This window comes from Pongo pygmaeus, chromosome 14 (genome assembly GCF_028885625.2).
Source record: "Pongo pygmaeus isolate AG05252 chromosome 14, NHGRI_mPonPyg2-v2.0_pri, whole genome shotgun sequence".
In the NCBI taxonomy this organism is placed as follows: domain Eukaryota; kingdom Metazoa; phylum Chordata; class Mammalia; order Primates; family Hominidae; genus Pongo; species Pongo pygmaeus.
This window is the reverse complement of record NC_072387.2, coordinates 81,151,005-81,176,722: the sequence shown is the minus strand read 5'-3', so window position 1 is coordinate 81,176,722 and position 25,718 is coordinate 81,151,005. Positions and strand designations below refer to the sequence as shown.

At 34.9% G+C, this 25,718-nt stretch overlaps 1 protein-coding gene and 1 pseudogene across 2 annotated transcripts in view; one reads left to right on the top strand and one right to left on the bottom strand.

The window, feature by feature from the left end:
- The window catches only part of DACH1 (dachshund family transcription factor 1), a 429,451-nt gene that overhangs the window by 9,616 nt on the left and 394,117 nt on the right, over window positions 1–25,718 (top strand). The gene's annotated exons all lie outside the window — the stretch shown is intronic.
- LOC129011913 (large ribosomal subunit protein eL33-like) lies at window positions 13,022–13,448 on the bottom strand (annotated as a pseudogene).

Here is a 25,718-nt window from a genome sequence, read left to right as displayed (position 1 = left end):
AGTTTAGAGAACCCTGTGGTGGATATTTTTCATATGTATTAGCATTAGCTCATTTGTACCCTATGCTTTAAATAATTGTCATACATTTGGTAGAAAAGCCTTTACATACATGTATATGTGTTGTGTAGGAATACATTCACACACACACATGCAAACATACATATACACCTGTAGGATGTAGGGCCACAGGACAAATAACTTAGGAAAATACAATTGGCTTTAATTTTACCTTTTTGTAATACATAAAAACATGAAACGATACATCAATAAACAGGTCCTATTTTACTGAATTACAACAGAAAAAATAGAATTAATTTTAGAGTTAAAGAAGTAGTTTATACTTAAATATTTTAGATATAATTATGCAAGGCTATATTGTTATTAGGACAGTGATTAAAAATAACTTAACTTTTCTAAACCTTTTTTATGATAATGTACTTTAAATTCTGTTTAAAAATATATGTATAAGAATTATTTTACTTGTATAAAATAGATATTAAACGATTGGGTATTAGAATCTGTACATTATTAAATGACACTACATGTGCTTGATGCCCTTGCTCTCTTTCTTTCATTGGTTTATTTCATTGCTTCTTGCGCTTAGAGCAAGCATATCCTTTAGAATCAGTGAATAAATGATAGGAAAACAATTTCATAACATAAAGGAAAAGAGACTGTTCTAAAAGCTTTGCCATCAGTGAGATGAGTTAAGAATGAGGTCAGTGGGTTAATCTGCAGGTCTACATAAGGAGATGTGTATTACTACTTCTTGCAGTGGACTATAATTGTCTTTGAAAACACCTAGTAAAGATCCAGTTAAATTGAAATCAATTACTTTCTCAATAATTCCATGGCCTATGTCAAGTCATTACGTCATCGGTAAGAGTGCAAGCATGCATACATTTTTTGCAACGTAGAAAGATGCTTATAAAACAGTGATGACTTAAAAGTTTCTGCTTCATCTAAAGCTTATGGAATTAAAAAAACTTCGTACAAAATATAAAACCTTGTACACAGTATTCGGTAAAAAGTTCATCTTTGCATTTAGATATTTACATAAATACAAATATTTCACATTACTTTTTGCATCTTCTGGTAGGAAAAAGTATAAGTAAATGAAAATAGTTTCAAAATATTTTATGATTGTCATCTCTGACACCTTTATTCTTACCCTCTAAGAATGCTCTGATAAGTGTGTACTGTAATCAAAGATGAATATATGTCTGCTGTTCACTGATTTTTTTCTTACACACTGTTGACAGCATGGTACATGCAGATTTGAACTTGTAGCCAGGAACAGTGCTTCCATGCTTCAAATTGCCAAAAGACCTCCAGGGACAGAAACTTGACCTGCTTTTATGAAACCATAGAATTACATTTATACAAGTTACCCCATGGGAAAGGAATGAACTGATCCCAATTCAAACCTTAATATTGGAGCCTTCTGGGTCAAATTTGATTTTTCTTTCTGTTAACACCTGTTTGGCTACCATATTTAGTACCTTTATTCTTAGGAAATTAAAAAAAATATTATTCATCGGTGGTATTTCGCAGTTCAGCCAAAGTGCCATCAAAATTTTGCAGCTATTTGTTTTCTCATACTATTAACATGTTACTTTTTAGAACAAAATTCTTCCTTTTATATATATATCCTAGATCTAAGGAGTTTAAACACAAATTTAATTAGATATAAAAACAAATATTTTGTACTTTTTAATCAATTTCTCTTTACTAATGAGTCAGTCCAAGTAGGAGAAGAAACTTTTTTAGGACCTTTTCCTTGTCATAACATTTCCGAATAAGGATTTTTCTAGGAATATATTTAATTTTTCTTAGAGTCACACTTTAAATGGTTATGTATCTAATTTTGCTTTTAGTTGGACCATCTGACAGGGTTTCCAGAACACTGCTTTTGCTACTACTAATAATAAATGAAGGTGGTCACTGATAAACTGGGTGCATGAAAGATATTTTTATTTTAGCTGGATTCACTTTACTTACGTGAAATAGGCCTAAGTTGGACAACTGAAGTTAACAATTTGTTCCAAATAAAGACGAATTTAGGTGTGTAGTAGTTTGCTTCATTTCTGGACTGTGCTATGTATATAAATGCAAATGGATAACTGATATAAATGGGTAAGGTCATAGCATCTCTACTTGTTTGACAGTATTAAATGATTACCATTAGATTACAGAATCAAGACCTATTTCTCCATATAGAATGACTTGCTCTCAATGTTATATACACCAAAAACATCATATAGATGGTAAGGCAACACATGTATATGCTATCACAATTATGATGGTTAAATAATTCCATCATTGGGTTTTGAAATTGAGGTGAGCAAATTCCTTTTCAAATTAAAAATTAAAAAGAATTCCAAAGACTTTTTATTCTTTTCTCACTTGACATTGAATAAACCATTTGGATAAGTGGTTATTGGTTATTTCCCAATAAGAACCAAACATAAAAGCCTCTAATAATAATTATACTAAATCAATTTTTGGAATAGAGGAAAAATATTAAAATTGCCAATGGAAGGTATACCACTTTCCTTACTATCGTAAGTCATGATCATCTAGGAAAAACTATTTGGAGTTTTAAACATACATTGTGGATTCTTTTTCTGTTGGCTGCTAAGTGACAAAAAACCCACAAGCACTTATTTTCACTGTAAATTAACAATTTTTCTGCCTTGGCCTTATACTTATCATTTGAATGAAGATGAAAAATCATATCAGTTCTTTGGCTGTTTCCTAGTATCACTCGATGCCATTATTTGTAAAATACCAATATTTAATTATATACCGAATTTCATTTAAAAGTTTACCCCAACCAGTTTCATGGTGATTTAACATGGCTATTGCACTCCCCTCTCTCTAACTGTGATGGAAGGAAGGAAAGTAGGTAGATCATAAGATCATTGTGCTGGTCTTAAAAATAATCTATTTCAGAAAAGGCAACCTAATCTGACTTTTGTAGTGGTGATGATATGAAGTTTCTATGACCTTTTTTGTCTTTCAGAGGCACTTTCTAGCTCTCTTTCCAATAATGATTGATGTTACACACCACATGAACTGGAAATAAAGACACGTTAAAAACTCTTGCTATAAAATGCACGAAAGGAGAGGGGAAGTTTTATTTTGTAGGCAATCCTCTGAAAGTAGAGTAATCCTTATTACTGCACAGAATTGTACATGATACTCAAAATAGGGAGCCTTTAGACACCAAACTAAATTTCATCTTCTTAAATACCCTTATCATCCAAATTATCATCATAACCCACCTTTATTTTTATTTTTTGAAACTCTGGTGAAATTGTGCATGAAGTAGAAACATTTTACCATGAAATTTGCCTATAAACATCTAGCCAAAAACAGAACAAACTGGATTTTTGAGCTGTTGATATTTAGAACAGATCTCTTAAATTCAAAATTGTGAAATATAATACAATTGTATTTAATTACAGTATTTTATTCCAAGCTTAGGAAATAAAATTAAAATGGCATATTTGATCTGGAGTAAACTTTTTTGCTCTTTTTTTTTGGAGAGTGGGTTAAATAAGGGCCCATGACAGGAATGCTGTTTGTTTTTCACAAAAGTTGTTTGTGATTTCAGGTACCCTTGGGAAATCTCTTGATCAGTTTCACATCTGTTCCTGTCAAAGTGGGTGCTAAGATACCGGTCACCCAGCAACCATGTCCAAGAGGGAATTGGGCCGATAATAACTTCAAAAAGGAATGACAGATGCTAGATTAGGATGAAAGACAAAACGCATGAAAAATGAGCTTGTTAGAATCAAAAATTTGTTCAAGCACCTTTATGCAAATTAAATGAATATTGAATATTTGCATGCAGTAATTTCTACTTTTTCATTTGATTGAAGAGAAAAGAATAGTGCATTTAAACTCACAAATGTGACTTCTTTCTTTTGTACTAATTAACATACAAAGCAGAATCTCTTTTTTAAAAATCAGATTAGCCACCTGGGTTCTTAGAGCTCCACTAAGTATATTATAATGTTTTTCTTATGAAAATGGTACATTTTAAGAGGACTTGGTTTATCTAATTTTTTAATAATAAACAGTGTCGTGTGAATTAAGATTATTTTAGATGAATATAAATCCATTTTTTGAGAAAGCCTTTCAAAAGTAACCTTATCTTGTTGTCCTTGAAATTGGTTAATGTACATTAATAAAAGATCACTCAAGATGAGTTCACACCAAAAGCACAGGCTTCTCATTGACTGGTTAAATAACAATGCATTAAAGTAAAGCAGAGTGGTGTGCCCTAAAAGAAAGTAGGCAGAAAGGTCTCTTCAAAACTTAAGATGCTCTTTGATACATCACCAGTTTTTCTATTGAACTGTTCAAATACTAATCAGAATTTAGAAGAGCCTGATAAAATGTAGTGATTGAGAGAGGTTTCTGAGTCTTGGTTTAGCAATGTCTAATGTGGTCACGTAGAGAAATTGATTTTCTTCAGAAATTAATTAATTTTTCATATCGCCCTAAGCTGCAGTTAAAAAGAGTGCATACTTGTCTGTTTTTTCCAGAAATATTGCCTAATCATATTAATACCATTGCCCCAAGGATGAAAAGATAATTGTACAAATGCATTTGGAAATATGTATCACTGAGTATTTATGATTAAATTATGCAAATGACCCAGCTCTCATCCTTTCCAGACCCAGATTGTCTAATTAGGATTGATATGCTGAATAGATGTTCCAGAATTTGAATACAAGCATGTCCAAGGAGCAGAAAATTGGAAATGACAAGGCTGAAATCCAAAGAAAAGTGTCTTTCGTTTCTATACTTTGTTAATGTGCTGTTAGCAGTTGAGGGTTTTTTTCCCTCCCTTTGGCTATTTTGTGGCTCATATGTCCTTATTAGAAACAAGTATGCAAAACAAATTGAACTTTAGCCAATAGCATTTTATTTGTATTTGGTGCTTATTTAAAAATAACCTCTTGGTCATTCAAAGACAGCATCGCTATTCCTTTGCTCCAAACAATGTAAACTTACCCTTAATTGGGTGACTTTTTAAAAAAACTTCCTCTGAATTAGGATCATAGCTTTATTTCAAAGCTAGCTCTCTAAACTTAATGGTATACCAGGACAGTATTTTCTAAGGATATGCTTCTTGAATCTATAGTTCATTTGTTCATTCATTCACTTAAATGCCTATCTTCTTGTAGTTGGAGAACACTGTTTAAGCAACAGTTCTGATTAGGGGGGAAAAAAAAGCAGCACTTTAAATGTAACAATGTTTGAATTTGAGGTCCTCAGCAGGCTTTCTCCCTCATTGATTACACTCATTCATCTCAGATGGAGGGGTGGTCGCGAAGAGCAAGGAAGGGACTGAACTGTCAGGACTCCAGCCTTTGTTAAGCAGCGGGTAGTCACTGCCTCTGAACTCGGCTGGCTCCTGCTTCCCATCTGCAGGATGATGGATTGCTATGTTTAATACATTTCAGCTTTTGTCTGTCATAGTGTGGACAGACAGTACTATCAGTGATTTCAACAGTGATTAGAAAACCGTTTCAAACCACCCCTATTGGCCAGAGAGCTTCCAGGAATGTCTGATGAAACATACTCATTGGTACCCTCGCCATGTAAACGTGTGGTTTAACTAGGCAGAGATTGTACACTCGCTGTTTAAATGGATGCAGAAGCCCACTGAGAATGACTAAACTACATGTCAATTTTTAAACAAAATGCACAAGACAATTTTAAGAATCTTTGGGGTCTCAAACTAAAAATTCATCCCAAGTAGTCCCAAGTTTCAGATGAATTTGTATTCTTTATATAGTAACAACTTTTGCCTGATGGCAGGACTGTATTCCATAGACTATGATGTCAGTTGTTGCTATGCTCATCAGTATTGAGCTATCTAGCGATATTGGGGTGGGGGTTAGAATGTGAGGACTATGTGAAAGCAGTAAGACAGGACTTGGCATGTGCTATGCTGGGATTTGCTGAGCTGTGGGGGCTTTGTGGTTCACAAGTCCAAAGGGTGAATGATTTCAACAACAAGAAGGCCACTATATACCAGCTCAGTATTCTCCCTGGAGTGTCTTATTCTATTTACAAAACTGCTGCTAATAAATACAATTAGCTAAAGGAAAAGGAACTATTCTTTTAAGCCATTAATAATATAGGCAAAGTTTTATTTCAAGAAGGGGGCATAATAAATAAATCAAAATGGCCAATAACATCATTATTTACTAGTTATAATGTAATACACTAAATGTAATGTAAATTATAAAATGTATTTAAACGTGGAGTTTTAACTGTAGCAATAAATAGGTAATTATTAAAATAATAATCCAACCAAAGTTTTGTAACAAAAACCTAAATCAGAAGAAGCTACTTGCCTTTGCTTAATCTCTATTAAGAAGAACATTAAAGAAAAAGTTTATGTGGTCAACAGCAAGTCTGATGAGAATAAGAACTCCAAATCTTAGATTATATTTCCTCTTACTGATGTTCTGACACTGAAAAATATTCACCTGGAATCCTTTCAGTAAAGATTTCTGGTCTTGAATATGTGATCGTAAGCATACTCATGGACGTACATATCACAGCACAAATGCGCTCATACACACATTGCATTTCTTTTGAACTAGTACGATAGCTAAAGATTTTGTCATTTGACATTGCTTCTTTGGTAATAAGGATAGGTTGTACTGTACCTCCTGAAAGAGTTATAAAAATATTCACGTATTTTACAAATTGTCTTGTTCATTGTCGCATTTTAAAGTTATTGAAATAGTGCTCAGCTTAAAAGCTGTGCATTCATTCAGCATATTCTAAAGGAGTCATTTGTCAGAGTGACTCAAAGACAGTGGCCATATGCACTTCTGTATGGAAATTATATAACTGGGCTTAAGTAAATCTGAATTTTTAAATCCAAACTTTTCACAATTTATATAGCACATATATAGTGAATTAATGTATTACTCCTCAACATTTTTGTACTGAATCATGTGTGGTTTTTAAACTTTTAATAGTGGAATCTTAAGTAGTCTCTTATTGACTTTATAGTTGCACGTCGGAAGTGTGCAGGGAAGTGGCAAAGTGTTCATTCTTTTAGAGAGGGATAAGGTATAGTAGGAAGCTATTAGCAGGTCACATATCTCAAAATCACTGTGTTGGGAGGGAAGAATCTTCTATCAAGTCAAAGGGAAATGCGTAGTTTGGACTACTAGAGTTAAAGTTCCTGGCCTTGCACTCCTAGTGGAAGATTGCATGGAAGGGCCCGAAGGTGTTGAGTAATACTCTGTTTTAAAGTAGAGCTATCTCATGAAGTGAACATAAATTACTCTGTTACATTCCTTCTCTAACTATTTGTTAATAAATTTTAAGGAGGTAGCTAGTAATCAGTAGGGACTTAGGGTATCCTGGCTGGGAGATAGACTTTAACAAGAGGAAGGAAGATTTGTACCAAACGTACTGATGTATACCTATGAGCGCTGTACATCCTTCCCCAACATATTATAGGAAATATAAGTGCTTGGCAAATTCAAATGTATATTTTGTCCATAGATGGACCTGTTTGGGCCATTCAACTGGATCTTGTGCAACATTAGGAGTGTCAGCGTATGTATACATTTGTGTGTACACACGTCTGGATGTACACTGTAGGTTGCCAACTCTTGTTATACACACTGTTAGTCTTATGTTTAGTTCGGCACCATAATTACAAAGTAATACAAGTCGTTTGTCTTACTGTAGTTAAATAAACAAAAAATACCTGCTAGAAACTGAATGAGTTTCTCATGAAGCTAAATGAATGAGTTTGATATTTGGAAATGTTTCAGGGTGGAAGAATATTGGAATCTTCTCTGATCTGCTCCATCCATCTCTAGTACAGTGGCTTCCACATGTGTGCACAGCAGCTCTGGTCTCAGTGTCTAGCTATTACTATTTGGTAGATCCATAGATGCGGGGGAAATAAGGAGTCAGGCCAGCAGGTTCAACTTCTTATTTCTCAGTAGCTTCCTATAATGATTCCACCTCTAATGAGGTGAATTACTACTGCATGAAAAAGGAGAAAAAAGGGTTTTGGCGGCCACCTTAGTTAATAAATCACATTGACTGCCTGGCTGATCAGATCAATTGTGCATAAATCAGTGCTTTAAAGAGTCTTAAAATAAGATTCTACCAAGACCAATCGATCCACAGGCTCGTGTAACGGCAGGTCTCTTGCCCATAGCAAACTATACAGGAGTTCACAGTATTGAGACAGTTACATGTTGTCAAATGTTGAAATGAATGTTTCGGATCTCAGAGGCATGGCTCTGGTGTGTAGAATAGTTGTGACTGTCAGTGGAAATATTTTCATCTCCTCCAGTTCACACTTGTTACTTAAGGTAGCAAGAAAATTTAATTCTGAATACATATACAAAACTCAGTTTTTTAAAGCATTAGCAACAAGTATAATTTTTAGGAAATGTTTCCCACAAAACTATCATTATGTTATTTCAAAAGAAATTGTCATTAATATCCAAGGGAAGTATTTTATTATCACAATATCTCTAGATTTTAGATTAACTAATGTATAGACACCATAGAGTCATAAGAAGAGTCAGGAAATTTGATTTTAGGTTCCAAGTATGTGAATTGCCTGGGTGAGAGATGTTGGGTAGTGGGAATAATGGAGATAACTTTTCTCCTTATTTCAGAAGGTTGTGAAGATAGGAATGCGATTAGTTATTTGAAACTACTGCAGAAATTAGAAGGTGTGTTTCAAGAATTGTCATCTGGGCCAGGTGAGGTAGCTCACACCTGTAATCCCAGCATTTTGGGAGGCCAAGGCGGGAGGATCACTTGAGCACGGGAGTTCCAGACCATCCTGGGCAACATAGTGAGAACCCTTCTATCTGTACAAAAAAATTGTTTTTTAATTAGCCAGGCTACTTGGGAGGCTGAGACGGGAGGATTACTTGAGCCTCGGAGGTTGAGGCTCTGCAGTGAGCTGTGATAATGCCACTGCACTACAGTCTGGGTGACAGAGTGAGACTGTGTTTCCAAAAAAAAAAAAAAAGTTGTTATCTGTTTAGAATTCCCAACTGAATTTTTAAAACTCTCTTGCCAGAAGAGCTTACAAAGCATGAAGAAAAATCTATTTTTGTTCTTGCTGTCACAATTCGCTCTTCTTTCTAAGGAAATACCAATTAAACTATAACAATTTAAAGGAAGTTGTGAATTCTGAAAAATTACAAAGTCCTTATATACATATAACATTTATTGAAATTGTATTAACATTAACTTTCAAAGAAAATTTGAATGATAGATCAACATGGTTAAATTTTTGAGAAGCAAGATAAGACAAGCATAGTCATAGCATATGTGAAAAAAATACCATTTTTTTGGGGGGGTATAATGGCTTCAGTATCTATGGTAACTGTTATGCAATTCTCTATGAAAATGGGAGATTCTATAGAAAATTAAAGCGGGTATTATTGAATCTTTGATTTCTTTTTAAGTAGGCTAGAGCATTCTATGATGACTAAGTCTCCAGAATTTTCTTATACTAGATACAAAATTTATAATTATTCTGTACTAAGCGTCTCCCAGCATGGTGATTTTGAGAGATGTGACCAAGCATCTCAAGATCCCCTAAATGATTATTTTCTGTAGTCTCCCGTCTTGAAAATAAATTTGAGCTAGGCATTCAACCATTTAGCAAAAACTTGGTGCCTGTCCAATATTTTGTGAACTCATCAATATAATATTATCTATATCCAAATACTATTGTTATTCCTTTGTTAGTAGATTGATTGCAGTGTCTTATGTTAATACACCTTGTTTCTCCCTTATTATATTGTGAAATTTAGTAAGTTGTTAAAATCAGATCTAATTGATTTTCTCCATGGCATTTGGCTACAAAAGCATCTCATATCCAAAATTCACCACAGGAGAAGAAATCCAGGTGGATTCTTTTGTTGCATTTTCACTTGTGTATTAAAAATTGTGAAATATTTTTGATCACTGTTAACATTTTAAAATGTAGCTATATAGCTACTTGCTGATAGAAGATGATATGGCAATTTTTCTTTTCTTTTTTTTTGGATTTATTTATTTTTTAATTTTATTATTGTTATACTTTAAGTTTTAGGGTACATATGCACAATGTACAGGTTAGTTACATATGTATACACGTGCCATGCTGGTGTGCTGCACCCATTAACTCGCCATTTAGCATTAGGTATGTCTCCTAATGCTATCCCTCCCCCCTCCCCCCACGCCACAACAGTTCCCAGAGTGTGATGTTCCCCTTCCTGTGTCCGTGTGTTCTCATTGTTCAATTCCCATCTATGAGTGAGAACATGCGGTGTTGGTTTTTTGTCCTTGCGATAGTTTACTGAGAATGATGATTTCCAATTTCATCCATGTCCCTACAAAGGACATGAACTCATCATTTTTTATGGCTGCATAGTATTCCATGGTGTATATGTGCCACATTTTCTTAATCCAGTCTATCATTGTTGGACATTTGGGTTGGTTCCAAGTCTTTGCTATTGCGAATAGTGCCTCAATAAACATATGTGTGCATGTGTCTTTATAGCAGCATGATTTATAGTCCTTTGGGTATATACCCAGTAATGGGATGGCTGGGTCAAATGGTATTTCTAGTTCTGGATCCCTGAGGAATCGCCACACTGACTTCCACAATGGTTGAACTAGTTTACAGTCCCACCAACAGTGTAAAAATGTTCCGATTTCTCCACATCCTCTCCAGCACCTGTTGTTTCCTGACTTTTTAATGATTGCCATTCTAACTGGTGTGAGATGGTATCTCACTGTGCTTTTGATTTGCATTTCTCTGATGGCCAGTGATGATGAGCATTTTTTCATGTGTCTTTTGGCTGAATAAATGTCTTCTTTTGAGAAGTGTCTGTTCATATCCTTTGCCCACTTTTTGATGGGGCTGTTTGTTTTTTTCTTGTACATTTGCTGGAGTTCATTGTAGATTCTGGATATTAGCCCTTTGTCAGATGAGTAGGTTGTGAAAATTTCTCCCTGTTCACTCTGATGGTAGTTTCTTTTGCTGTGCAGAAGCTCTTTAGTTTAATGAGATCCCATTTGTCAATTTTGGCTTTTGTTGCTATTACTTTTGGTGTTTTAGACATGAAGTCCTTGCCCATGCCTGTGTCCTGAATGGTAATGCCTAGGTTTTCTTCTAGGGTTTTTATGGTTTTAGGTCTAACGTTTAATTCTTTTATCCATCTTGTATTAATTTTTGTATAAGGCGTAAGGAAGGGATCCAGTTTCAGCTTTCTACATATGGCTAGCCAGTTTTCCCAGCACCATTTATTAAATAGGGAATCCTTTCCTCATTGCTTGTTTTTCTCAGGTTTGTCAAAGATCAGATAGTTGTAGATATGCGGTGTTATTTCTGAGGGCTCTGTTCTGTTCCATTGATCTATATCTCTGTTTTGGTACCAGTACCATGCTGTTTTGGTTACTGTAGCCTTGTAGTATAGTTTGAAGTTAGGTAGCGTGATGCCTCCAGCTTTGTTCTTTTGGCTTAGGATTGACTTGGCGATGCAGGCTCTTTTTTGGTTCCATATGAACTTTAAAGTAGTTTTTTCCAATTCTGTGAAGAAAGTCATTGGTAGCTTGATGGGGATGGCATTGAATCTATAAATTACCTTGGGCAGTATGGCGATTTTCACGATATTGATTCTTCCTACCCATGAGCATGGAATGTTCTTCCATTTGTTTGTGTCCTCTTTTATTTTGTTGAGCAGTGGTTTATAGTTCTCCTTGAAGGGCAATTTTTCAAAGTCATAAATAGACTTTATAACTTGAATGAATTCAGTTTCTGGTAAGTAACATTTACTTCCCTGGGATTATTGTGGTGTATAGTTTTGTATCTATTTGTGCTAAAACCCTCAGATACTTTCTAGCACGTAGTAGGCACCCATTACAAATGCAATAGACTTATAAGAATTTTGTTTGCCTATTATTGAATTACTTGCAAATGTTCTTATGAAATTCATAATTATGGGGCATTTTGATTATGACCAATAAATTAAAATAGGAATGCAAATACATAGATTTTTATATAGAAATAAAAAACAAATGAAAATATGTGTAACACTAGTTCTTAGGTATATTACAAGATGTCTAATTCCTGGATGCTTCCCATATGCTAATGGTAGTTTAAGCATAAACATATAGACTTTATATATGTATATACTCATATGATTTTATAGGGCTGAGGTTTTATCTTTACCTTTATTATTATTAATTAAGGTTTATCTATCAGATTAGTTATGAAAGGTCACCAAATGCATAATTTTTGAAGTATCTAAACATTTAAATTGAGTGTTCAGACCAAAAATAAGAGCATATGTATTAGCAGTTTGATAATTACATGCTACTATTTTTAGTGTTTAGTATTTGATAGGGATTATATTAAATGTTTTAAGTACATGGTCACCTTCACTCCCAGTAACAGCTATCAGAAATAGGTTCTAACTATTACTTTCAAAGATGAGGGCACTAAAGATCAGAGCAGTTAGTTTACTTGCTTAAGGTTTGACACCTAGTACCTGACAAGTAGAGGTAACAGAACCCAAGGAATCTCACTCTGAAAATTTTATTTCCTATTATGTTGTCCTACTCAAATAGTACTTAACCAAAGACTATCTATCTATCTATCTATCTATCTACCTACCTACCCATGGAAGAGTCTGGCCTTGTCACTCAGGCTGTGTAGTGGCGCAATCTCGGCTCACTGCAAGATCCGCCTCCCAGGTTCAAGTGATTCTCGGGCCTCAGCCTCCTGAGTAGCTGGGATTACAGGTGTGCGTCACCACGACGGGCTTATTTTTGTATTTTTAGTAGAGACGGGGTTTCACCATGTTGGCCAGGCTGCTCTCCGAACTCCCGACGTCAAGTGATCCACCCGCCTCAGCTTCCCAAAGTGCTGGCATTACAGGCGTGAGCCACCACGCCCGGCCGATTTGACAAATCAACTTTTATTTATTTACTTTTCGTTAGTCTAAATCTTTGAGAGGTACAGCATCACATGAATTCTGTGTCCAGTGGCCTTAGCAGGAAGATTGCTTCGGAATTTGGCATGAACCATGCCGCTGTTTCCATGCGCCTGAGTGAACCTTCCCCAGATAACTCTGGATTTGTTTGGTTTGCTGCCAGGAGTCACAGTGCTGTCCTCGCTCTGTGTACATGAGCACATCTCTTGCCCAAATACAATTCAGTTTCTTCTTGGGCATAAACACCTTCAATTTTGAGAAGAATGAGCTCCCTTTTGTTCTGGAGACCCACTCCGCTTATAACCAGCAAAAAAAAATGGCCTTCGACCACAGCCTTCCAGACGTATTTTCTTTTAGAAGTCCTGTTCCCAGCAGGCCCCACAGACTCCAAGAAGGCGAGAAAAGACCGAAAAATGTTAACGAGTTCGTTATCATCATAGGGACTCTTATCACACAACAAACGGTACAGATAAGGTCATAATTTGCTTATAAGATAAAATTTAAAATTGTAGTGTTAATTTATTAATCTAATTTATATCTTTAGATCAGTGGTCCTCAGTGGGGAGAAAGTAATACATAAGGATACTGGATTATTGTCTATTATAATTCCAGTCCTTTCTTGACAAATTCTAGTTCACCCTCCATACTTATTTTACAATTCCATCGATAAGACTGTCAGAGTAAGCTATTTTGATTATGGCTTGTTTATAATTCCCTATACATTTAAATAGGTTGTTTTCAATAGCTTAAAAACCATTTAACCAGGCATATAATTGAGGTTTAAACATTATTTTATAGTAAATAAAGCCTACTGTAGGCAGTTTGTGATAAAGTTTCTTTCCAGTTTTTAAACTGATATGTAACTATGGCAAGTTTGAGAGTAGGAACTTTTCCTTCATATGCTGTAATCTAGAATCAGATTCATCATCCCGTGTCAATGACCCACTTGTATAAGTTCTTCCATCCAGTTAGTTTGCCATTTTTTGATGTCTTTAGATTATTATTATTTATTTTTCACAGCAAAAAAGTATTATAGTTGGTATTTGGCATCCTCATATTCCATATGAATAACTTGTTTATCATATTGGCACACTTTCATGATGTGCAAATTCCTTAGTGGGGTAGTTCTTAACCTTGCCCATCTGTGTTCATTCACTTTATTTATAATAACATTTTTAGAAAATTGACATATAACAATTGCCCATATTTATGGGGTACATAATGATGTTGTGATACATGCAATCAGATCAGGGTAATTACCATATCCATCATCTCAAACATTTATCATTTCTTGGTGTCGGGAACATTAAATAATCTTCCTTCTAGCTATTTGAAACTATATCACATATTAACTATAGGTACCCTATAGTGCTATAGAACACTAGAATTGACTCCTCTTATTTAGCTGTAATTTTGTGTTCTTTAACAAATCTCTTCCTGTTCCCTCCTTTCTCCTGCTCTTCCCAGCCTTTAGTATCCACTGTTCTACTTTTTACTTCTGTGACATCAACTTTTTGAAGCTTCCACATGAATGAGAACATGTAGTGTTTAACTTTCTTTTTCTGTCTTAAGTACATTTAACATAATATACTTCAGTTCTATCCATGTTGCCTTGAATGAGAGGATTTCATTCTTTTTTATGGCTGAATATTGTTCCACATTTTCTTTAATCACGTGTGGGTAGTAACAGTTTTTCACCAGGTTAGTTATTATATGGGGAAAGTGATGGAAGTCTTATTAAGGTAAGGAGTGGTATAGCTAAATTTTGTGAGTTTTTCTGTTAATGTTTAGTGTCTCATCAATGTCATGTCAAAATCTTGAATCACAAAAGATCTTGTATAAGTGATATATTGCATAAATCAAAAAAAAGTATTATTTCTTACACATTTAGGAGACGAGGTATAGTATTTCTATAAAATATTTAGCAATGCCTCCACTCTTTTTAATGGTGGTTTGTTGAATTACATCAACTGTATGTTGAAAAAGTGGGCTGCATCCTGATGTTTCTGATGTTTTTGCTTCTACACATGATTGAACCTATTGGTGGATGACTAAATGCATGGATTCATTGCCAACTCCTGCCTTGCTTGCCTGTCCAGGATTACCTGTACTATTTATGCACAACCTTATGTCATTTCAAACTAACAGTATTTTGTGAAACTAAGTAAATTCATGGAAACCTCTGTAGTTGAGCCTTAAAATCATAATTTTAAGCATACCAGAATCACTCAGTTCTAAATTCTATTAAAGGATGCTCTTGGAAGTCTCAAATCTTTACTTTTTCTTTTGTAACTTTTAGGGCCAAGGTTCAGGTGAGGGGCCCTTCTGTGGGAAAATAAGGGTATGCTGAAGGAAGTAGTGCCATTTTCATTTCCTCTAGAGATTTCTGTCTTAATGGGCTGGCTTTGTCCTTTTTCTCCTATGCAGTTTGATTCCTTGCATTTATGACTTCCCTAGGGCAATAATTTGCAATGCTTTGCAAATAGTATGCCCATTTAAATATTGATAAGGAATAAATGTTCCTAGTTTAAGCAATGGGCAAAGCTGCCTGTAACCTGCAACATAAACATATCCTCTTAAATGACCCTGATACAATGCATGGTTGGTGTGCTTTCCTTTGGTTCAATGTACATCAAAGAGTGTTGCACTTGGGACTTCGTATATAATATATTTGAAGGGAACTTTCAGCCTCCCTTGTATGTGTTTAATAAACAAGAAAAGCTTCTTGAAGAATTGTAAACTTCAATCTAGTATGGAAAATTTGGAACACAGAGTACTATCATTTTTCAAAATCCAATAGAATCCTAGAAGCATCAGTACTATGCTTTAAATAACACTCATGATTGGGCACAGTGGCTCACACCTGTAATCCCAGCATTTTGAGAGGTTGAGCTGGGCAGATTGTTTGAGCACTGGAGTTCAAGGCCAGTCTGAGCAACATGGTGAAGCCCTGTTTCTATAAAATACAAAAAAATTAGCCAGGCATGGTGGCACGCACCTGTGGTCCCAGCTACTAGAGAGGCTGAGGGGAGAGGATTGGTTGACCCCAGAGGTTGAGGTTGTGGTGAGCCATGATTGTGCCACTGCACTCCAACCTGGGTGACAGGGTAGGACCGTGTCTCAAATGAATAAATAAATAAATAACATTCAGCACATTTAAAAATAACTTAAAAAGTGTAATTTGATTGTTTGTGACTCAAAGGATAAATGCTTGAGTGGATGGATACCCCATTCTCCATGATGTGCTTTTTTCACATTGCATGCTTGTATCAAAACATCTAATGTATACACCTACTATATACCCATAAAAATTAAAAATTAAAAAAAATAAAAATAACATTCAGATAATGCAGGACAGCAAAAAAGAAGCCATACACATTTTTCATAGTGCGGTAGTTTCAACATTTAAATGATGGAAGTGTGTCTCTTCCATAAATTATAAAATGTTATTGAAAATGAAGATTCTCTTTAAGCAAATCATGCCTCATCTGAGCATTCACCTTGTTAGCTAGTGCTCTAACAAGACACCCAGTTGACAAGTCAGAAGAATAGATATCCTTTGATTGTGAAATCATTTTCAGCCTATTGTTAACCTCATTGAGTAAATTGTAAGGGGAAATATTTTAGTATTTTAAAATTTAACTTTGAGTAATAGGTGAGTATTTAAATATCTTCTTCTCTTTTTTTTCTTCTAACCTCCACTAGCAATTCCCCATAATCCTTTACTATCTTATTTCCAACTCTCCTTGGAATTCATGCCATTCTTTCCTCTACTTGTCACATTAGTCTGCTATCAGAGTCCTTTATGAATATCTTTTTAACCTTTTTTTCAAACTGGGTCATGCTCTGTCACCCAGACTGAAGTGCAGTGGTCTGATCACAGCTCATTGCAGTCTCAACTTCTGGGGCTCAGGTGATCCTCCCACCTCAGCCTCCTGAGTAGCTGGGACTACAGATGCACACCACCATGCCTTGCTAATTTTTTTTTTTTAATAGAAATGGGGTTTTTGCCATTTTGCCCAGGCTGGTCTTGAACTTCTGGGCTCAAGCAATCCACCCACTTTGGCCTCCCAGTGCTGGGATTACAGGTGTGAGCCACCACGCCCCACCATAAAATTTGCACTATAAAGTGTTTTCTCCAATTCTGCTATCAGTATTATTTTTTGTTCACTTACCTTATGCCAAGCACTAATTGGAGTGCATTTCTTATCTCACTTAATCGTCATAGCAGTCTTATCTCCATTTTATAGAGGAAGATATTGAATTACAGAGAAGTTAAATACATTGCCCAAGGAAACAGGTACTAAATGAGTTATCTGAGGTTTTCTGATTCCAAATTCTACACTCTTTATTACAGTATACTTGCAACCTAAAATGAGTTGTGTAACCCATTTGAGCTTCAGTTTTCTCATTTGTCAGTGAAGGAGCCTAATGCCTAACCAGCAAGATGAAAATTTGGGGAAAGGGGGTTGAACTATGAAAATTATGAATTATGAATTATGAGATGGCATTTGTAAACTATGTAGAAGTTAGTAGGAATTCAATAAATGTCTTTTGTCATTTTCATTTTTCCAGTTTTCCAGGTCATACTTAGGAAATAAGAGTCAAGAATTAGGACTTATAGTAGAAAAGTCATGATGACCAACTTACTGGCAGCAGCTCTTCAGTGACCTTAGAAAGTACAGATTGTTTTTTCCCATTTCGAGGCAGTTTGGTCCTCCTTGGTAGTAATATTTGTTTATCTCCAGTGTCACAAACAGCTGTGCTTGTTTGAGTGAGACAACCACCATCAAGAAAAGACTCAAGGCTGGCAGCTGTAACTAAATTTAATTTTCACCTACATTTCACAGTTTATTTATGGTGAGAAGTGTTTCTATTCAAGCATCCTTTCAGTGAACCAAGAAAAATGGGCATATCCAGGTTCTGACAAAGAACTTAAACTTTGGAATTTTGTTAGAGGTAAATTAAATAAGGAATTTATTCTTTATTAGAAAATAGGTAGTATCCATTAATCAACCTCTTGCCACCTCATCCCTTCCCACTCCCCCTTCCCTGTGTGTAATTATTATGTCAATTAAAAATAACAATAAAAGCAAAAATAAGAGAAAAGACATAATTATTTTTTAAAGTTCTCTTTTGAGTTGCCTCACAGCACATATACATATTAAATTTTATATGAATGCTGTTAGAAACCCTGCGAAGAAAATATTGCGTGAAATGAAAGGCAGGTTTAGAAGATAGCAGATAAAGTGGTTTAATATTTATAAACTTTTTACAGTTGAAATCTTGTGATTTCATGGCATCCACATATTTTAGGCTTCAGAAAATATACAGCTGCCAGGAAAATGAATATCCTCTTCATGAAGGTTAACCTATTTAGGCTTCTTCTAAAACATACAGTAAAATACCTCCTTGGGCTGGTAAAACAACTGTATCATCATAATCTACATAGAGGCTAAGAAGTTTTTGTGTTTCCCATCTCAACTTTGCACATGTTCTTTAATGTTTGTAAGACAGAAAGAAAAGTGATAAACTCTTCATCCAAGCCCATACATGACATCCATCTTAGAAATCTAAGCTTAAAGACATGAATATAAAAAAATTGAAATCAAATTTATCTGCTCAGATATTGATGTGGTCATTAGAAGTTCTTTTTACATACTTTACTGCCTTGCTCTATTTTTATTTTATCACTTCTCTTATTCATTTTGCAATTTTCATTATTCTTTATCTTAACTTTGTAGCAATGGCAAAGGATACATCTACATTAATGAATTTAAAGCTTCTGAAATGAAAGCAAAATAAGCAGACATAAATATGCAAAGGCCCATGAGAATGTGAAAAAAAAATGTTATTTTTCATGGATTGTAAATTGGCCTGGCTGGAGATTAGGATATATCTATTAATCAGGGTTGTGAGATTGCTCTTGAAGTATAGGAACCAGCCAGCTCAGGAAGGGCCCTCTGTGATATAATTAAGGAATTTGAACTTTATATTGTAGATAACAATAAATCACTGGGAAATTTTTTTTCCATTGGAAGATTTTTAATTAGGAGAATGATATGATTGAATTTGTGTTTTGGATAGATGACACAAATTGAAGGTGTTTTAAACCAGAGATTTTAATAATCAGTTTTAAGTAACTAAGGCTTTAGACCCAGTGTGGTGGCTCATGCCTGTAACCCCAGCATTTTGGGAGGCTGAGGTGGGCAGATCACTTGAGGCCAGGAGTTTGAGACCAGCCCAGCCAACACAGTGAACCGCATCTCTACTAAAAATAGAAAAACTTAGCTGGGTGTGGTGGTGTGCACCTGTAATTCCAGCTACTTGGGAGGCCAAGGCATGAGAATTGCTTGAACCCAGGAGGTAGAGGTTGCAGTGAGCCAAGATCATGCTACTGCACTCCAGTCTGGGTGACAGAGTGAGACTTTGTCTCAAAAAAATAAAAATAAATAAATAAATAAATACATAAATAAATAAATAAAGAAGGCTTTAGTGGGGATACAGGGAGGAAAACATAAAAGAAAAAGTAAACTAAAATGGAAAGACTCGAAAGAGATATGTGAGGAAAGAGAAGTAAGTTGACATTAACTCTCTAGTTTTTGCTGAACAGTATTGTAAGTCTAAGATCATGAGGAGGAGAAGGTTTAGTGAACATAAGTAATCCATTTTGAAGACTTTGAGTTAGATGCTTGTGAATTATCCAGGGGATGTTAGAAACATATATTTGGAGCGCAAGGGAAAAGTTAGGGCAGAAGCCCTAGATTTTGGTATGAACCCTTTATTTTATTTTATTTTTATTTTTATTTATTTATTTATTTATTTATTTATTCTGAGATGGAGTCTCGCTCTGTTGCCCAGGCTGGAGTGCAGTGGCATGATCTCGGCTCACTGCAAGCTCCACCTCCTGGGTTCACACCATTCTCCTGCCTCAGCCTCCCGTGTAGCTGGGACTATAGGTGCCCGCCACCACCCCTGGCTAATTTTTTGTATTTTTAGTAGAGACGGGGTTTCACCATGTTAGCCAAGATGGTCTCGATCTCCTGACCTCATTATCCACCTGCCTTGGCCTCCCAAAGTGCTGGGATTACAGGCGTGAGCCCCCACGAGTTTTAACCATAAAATAATGAATGAGGTTTTTACATGGATTTCAAAGTTACTCTATGAATTGACATTTTAATAATTTCTTTATGATATTAAAAGCACTGATTTTTCTCTCTGTCTTCTGGATTCAAGTAACTTTGAAAACCACACATTAACTTTTAAAAGAAAAAAGCATTCTTAATAATTCTCAGAGGTCAAATATTATTTTTCCATTATGAATTATTCAAAGTTAAATGAAAGTCAAACATAGAGACCTGCAGAGAGCAAGTCTTTTTGTGCTGCTGAGTCATGATTGTGACTCGAAGAAATACCTTTATTGTGTTTGATTCTGAGCTTGTGATAATAACTAGTGTCAAAAGATGGGAACATTCTGTACTGGAATTTGAAAAATACCATTGAATAAAAATGAAAGCTCTGTTAACAGAATTCACCTTAAACTGTAAGCTGACCTTTTAATAGAAAAGCTGCTGCAAACCACAAAGGTAGGCTCCATGGGATGCAGCCACAGATTGAGTTTGCAGAGTGTGCTGGCTGATTCAATCCAATGCTAATGGGAGGACAAGTGCAAAGGATAGTGCCTTTAAAATAAACACAGACAATTAGGAACAACAAATGAAAATCATGATACCATCGAGAAAGTGAGAGGGCATGATCCGGTGCAAGTCATTCTCAACTAACAAACTAAAATTGCTTCAAAATTACTTTTTAACTCAACTCTCTCACACCAGATAGCTTATAAACAATCATGCACATTGCTTTGGGTGATACGATTGTTTCAAGGGATTGATACCAGAATTTGGTTTCACTATATCTTTATCTTAACAATTCTATGTAGTATTTTTAACTCTTAGAGTCTGTATGTAATAAAAATTCTTTTCTTCACCAAATTGGTGAGTTTGTATGTGCCAAAATATTTTTGTTAAATAAGAGAACACACTTATAATCAAAACCAGTATACAAAGCTATGACAGTTACATCTACTGGAGAATAATGTGTTGTTCTCACTGAACTCCTTTTTGCTAAAACTTCTCCATTTGTGAAATTCCTTAATATTGTGCAGAATCTATATATTAAACAATAAACTCCACATCTGCAAACTTTAAATCATCTATTAACTTTAAAACATCTATTAGCAAAAATTGTCCCACGGGGGGGCAATATGAATCGAGTCTACCAGTTTTGTTCTTAGTTTTTGAGTTTATATTTCTCTTACACCTCTTCACTAATAATTAAATGCAGTATCAACATGGTTTTGAAGTTTAAGCTATCCAGGCCTTTTGTAGGTTGGCACTTATTAGACCTTTCATACTGACATATCTGTTTGGCCTGCCATCATTCCTTTGCTTTAATAAGGTCATTTCTGACCTGATTGAAAAGGAATGTAAGCAGTGTTAACTTTCAGGGTTTACCAATGTTGACTATCTATACCTTCTACCTACAGTAGAGAAGCGGTGATAAATAGGAGTAACAGTTACCCAAGTTTCCAGCTCAGGTGTCTGTTACACTCTCACTACTTCAGCAGAGTGTTAAAAAAAAACCATATTTTAGAAATGCTACTTTACAATTGAATAAATAATATTATTACAGAATATGTATAGATATAAGACACTTTTATCTACCATTGAAGTTGGTGAATCCAACAATCATTTCATAGCAGGTCTACCCAAAAGCTTTCAAGGAAATAAATGCTTTTATATATTATCATATGTGTAAAACTACTCCATGCATAGATTTAACTTAAAATAAATTCCAAATGAGGAAGTATATTTACTCAATATTACCTTAAATTTGCCACTAGAGAATAATGCATTTTCATTTCCCCCTTAATCTTTCGTTTTCACATTGTTACTCTCTCCTCTTACTACTAGAATTAAGAGGCCTCAGAATTGTGTGTGTGTATGTGTGTGTGTGTATAAAGTGATGAAAACTACATTTTATCTATTCAATGCATATTTCTTATGCACCTAATATATGACAGGCATTTCTTCTAGGTGTTTTGGATAAAAATCCCTACCCTCATAGGGCTTACATTCTAGCACTCATGGTTAGGGGTGGAGAGGGAGGCAATAAAGAATTAACATAATCAATAAGCAAATTACGTTACAAATAGGACAGAGTGAGAGAGCTTGGGGTATGAAGAATGGGATAGGTGAAATTTTAAATAAAGTGGTCAGAATGAGACCTACCTCACTGAGAAAATGACATTTGAGTCAATATTTAAAGGCGATATGAAGAGCACTAAGGCATTTTAACAGAGCTTATTTTTCTTTGCATTTTCTCTCGCTTTGATTTCTAGCTTAGTAGAGGAGGGAAATAGGAAGTATGGATCAGAGTTAATGCTATAAAGCTTTGCATTATCTACAAGTAGGAAAATATTACATTTTTTTCCTGCAATTCTAAGGGACAAGAACAAAGTATGCTGCAGATAAAAACTGGGTTTTAAGATCTTTTCTCTGCCACTTGCTGGCTTGGGGATTGTAGGCACGTTATTTAAAGTCTACGAGTCTTAGCTTACTCGTCTAAAAGTGGAATAATCTTGTGTGACATTAAATGAAGTTATGCATATTAAGCACTTAGCACACTGAGGGAGATAATAACCACTCAATAAACATTAACTATTAATTTTTTATTTAATATTTTAGTCTTTTTTTGAAAATGTAGAATTCTTCATAGCCTACCAAATGGGACTTTCTCTCTAATGAGAAATATCTAGAATACTCTATAATGGTACCTTTTTTCTCAATATGGTGAAAGGAATAAAATGTGTGATTCAGAATTCTTTGACTAGATTTATTAATAGGCAATTATTGAGCAAGATAAGGTAAGACTATTACCAATTCCTGAATCTGAGTACCTATGATAAACTGTGTTCAACGGTTCTGCTTTTAATTGGAGTATTAGTGAACTATTTTATTTTTTCAAGTTGGTAAATAGCCTGCAGTGATTAACATTCCCTTGGTTTTGTATTAAGAGGTATAAATATCTTAAATATAATAGAAAATTTCCAGATCTCTGTGATTTTATGAGATAGTAGAAGATTTCTAGGAGAATGTTAGAAAATGAATCTGTATAAACTTTAATGTAAACTTCTTTAAAGTGATTTTTTTGTTGTTGTTTGCTAGAAGATTGACTTTCATCACTTCTTTCGTCCCTTCAGAGTGGCATAGATAGGGTAACCATAAAATTAATTAGCCAAACTAGGACACTCTTGAGAATAAACAGAGACAATATTACTAATTCTGTAGGGACAATAGGTATAAACTAGGACTATCACGGGCAAATGGGGGTATATACAGTCACGGACCAACAGGGCCTCTTTTTTCACCAATACATAAAGGATCAATCACCAGTAGCTTAGAGATGAGCAGTTTTTAAAAAGACTGAGGTAATTATTACCTCAGGGATAATTTTGGGAGACAAAACAAAATTACCTTACTTGGAGGCAGGCCAAGAGAACAGGGTTCTTCCCCTTGTTGTTTTATTTTCATTTTAATAAGCGTTACAGTGTTTCTCATGAATGACAGTGATTGCAAAATTGATTAAAAGCTCATTTTAATTCAGACTTCTCCATACAACATTTTTTCTTTAGTTTACTTCTTCCAGTCCTTTTGCTCTGTTTCTTGTATTTGTATACATCTCAGTAAACAAGCCTTTATTTGCCTTGGCAAGCTCTAGGTATTTTATTCATTAAGTGAACAGGCTGGTTTCTTTTCTAACAGACTGGTGGTTACCATTTCAAACAGCTCCCTTTGGTCTACTTTGGTCGTATTGTGACTCTCTGAGCCAACATTTCCAAAGTTTTCACCAGCAAATATGTTGGAAGAACAATGAATTTTGGTGGGGAGTTGAGGAGAAATGGGAAAAATTTTGGCAAGCTTGCTTTTCTGTCTTCTTATCTGTTTGGCAAATTCCTGGGCTGAGCCTCAACACTAAATTTCTCTCCCTGCACATGGACAAACACTGAGAGAAACACAAATGTGGGAAAAGGGAGAAGTAGAAAAAGCAGAGGTAAAAATGCAATGCCTGGGATTTTCAGAATGCCGACAAATATGTGGGTATCTATTCAGCTTCGAAAAATTATGCATCTTCTCTGATTCCCAATGCAAAAATGTGCACATGATTTCTTTGATCTCAAATGAGTATTATTCCCAAAATCGTATTAAAGTCACAATTTTTGAAATGGGAAAACAAAACCAATTTTAGTAGTGCATCAAAAAAATTCTATGCCACTTAAATGTTAAGGTGGGTCCACCCTTTATAAAATGAGAGAATGGGTCAAACATAGGCTACAGGGGGGTGCAGCGAGGCAACAGAGCCATTAAAAAGTGTGTGGAATTATATGCTGAATTCTTCAAGTTCTGACTTCATTCTTGGGACTACTTTCTTTTATATAGATAGTGATTCCAGAAATAATGTCCCATAATAGTATTTCAGAGATGCTCTTGGGCACAATAGCTCTAGATAGTGGAGATTAGGTAGATATTTGGGGTCTTACTTTACGGGCATGTTATACGAGAACCTTTGCATCATCCATTTCGCCTCTAATCACGTTTTCCATTTCTGATGTGTGCTTCCCTCATAACCCTGTTTTTATATCATAACATTTGCTGTATCAGCACCCATTCTCTTTCCACTGCTCAGTTTTAAATAGCTTCATTATGAAAAATATAGTACTTAAAAACATGGCAAAAATGTGTATTACTTCAGCACAAGATAAAGAGATTACTGAGAAGTGCACTGACTGCTGAAGTAACTTTATCCTAAGGGATATTTCGCTACTTTAATTGATTTTTTCTGTCCATTTTATTAAGAGTCCTTGGAGAAGGTAAATGGTAGGTTACCTCCTGGAAACAAAGGAACATTTGATGTATTTGTTATGACTACCAGTGTGTCCATACTTTTGTAAAGTTAAACATTTTTTTTCATCATTTCAAAATTACTTATACTGATGAATAAAAAGATGAGGATCAGTTAGTTCCAATCCTAGCTAGGGTCTACTTGAATTTTAAATATCTTGTGCTATTTGAGAGAATTAACCTACGTTTTACTTATTTATGCTAGTTAATAAATTGTAGTTTTGACAAAACTAGGGATTACAATTTATTGTATCAATTACTATTAAAACATTTTAAGACACTTTTTTATTTTAGCTTCACAAAGCCACCCTAGACAAAATTGCATGACACTGTCAAAGGTCTTTAAGTGGCGTCTCTCACTGCTCTTAGTTGTAAAAGTTTAGATGAATGAATACTTTTATAAATCAAAAAAGCTTATAAAGTCCCCAGGCTCTGTTGTCAAATCCCATAGTTGGTGTGGGCTCTGAATTGTGATATTCATACAAGTTCAGATATAGTTAAGTTCCAACATTATCACTCCCACCTGAAATTAGGATACTGTAAAAAAATTATGATGCTACACAATATGTTTATAAATCTCTGTTTTAGTCTATCAACATCGTTGTTTTCCATGATTCTCTCCACTTATATTTCAAGTAGTAATGTGTACAAATTAGGTTAATGGATGCTTTCAAACAAAATTTAGTTTAAATTTGTTTATTCTCTTTGTAAACAAAGATAAACAAAATAAAAAGGATGAAACTAT